The sequence below is a fragment of the Pantherophis guttatus genome, chromosome 4 (assembly GCF_059756535.1).
Source record: "Pantherophis guttatus breed Tessera chromosome 4, ASM5975653v1, whole genome shotgun sequence".
NCBI classification, from domain to species: Eukaryota; Metazoa; Chordata; class Lepidosauria; order Squamata; family Colubridae; genus Pantherophis; species Pantherophis guttatus.
Genome location: NC_142066.1, coordinates 65,799,741 through 65,800,012, shown reverse-complemented (window position 1 = coordinate 65,800,012; position 272 = coordinate 65,799,741).

Below are 272 nucleotides of genomic sequence, written 5' to 3'. Positions count from 1 at the left end.
TAGCGGCCTCTCATACAGCGGCTGGAATGCGAGCGTCAGTAATGACGCCATGGGAGCCTGACACTGCTGACCTCCGCCTTCTGCCTGTCTCACTTGTGTGTGTGTGAGTGTGTGTGTGTGTCTTCTGCCTGTCTCACTTGTGTGTGTGTGTGTCCTATTTCACGTGTGTGTGTGTGTGTGTGTGTGTGTGTGTGTGTGTGTGTGTGTGTGTGATAGAGAGAGAGCGAAAGAGAGAGCGCAAGCAGACGCGCGCAACCCTTGCATTTTGGACT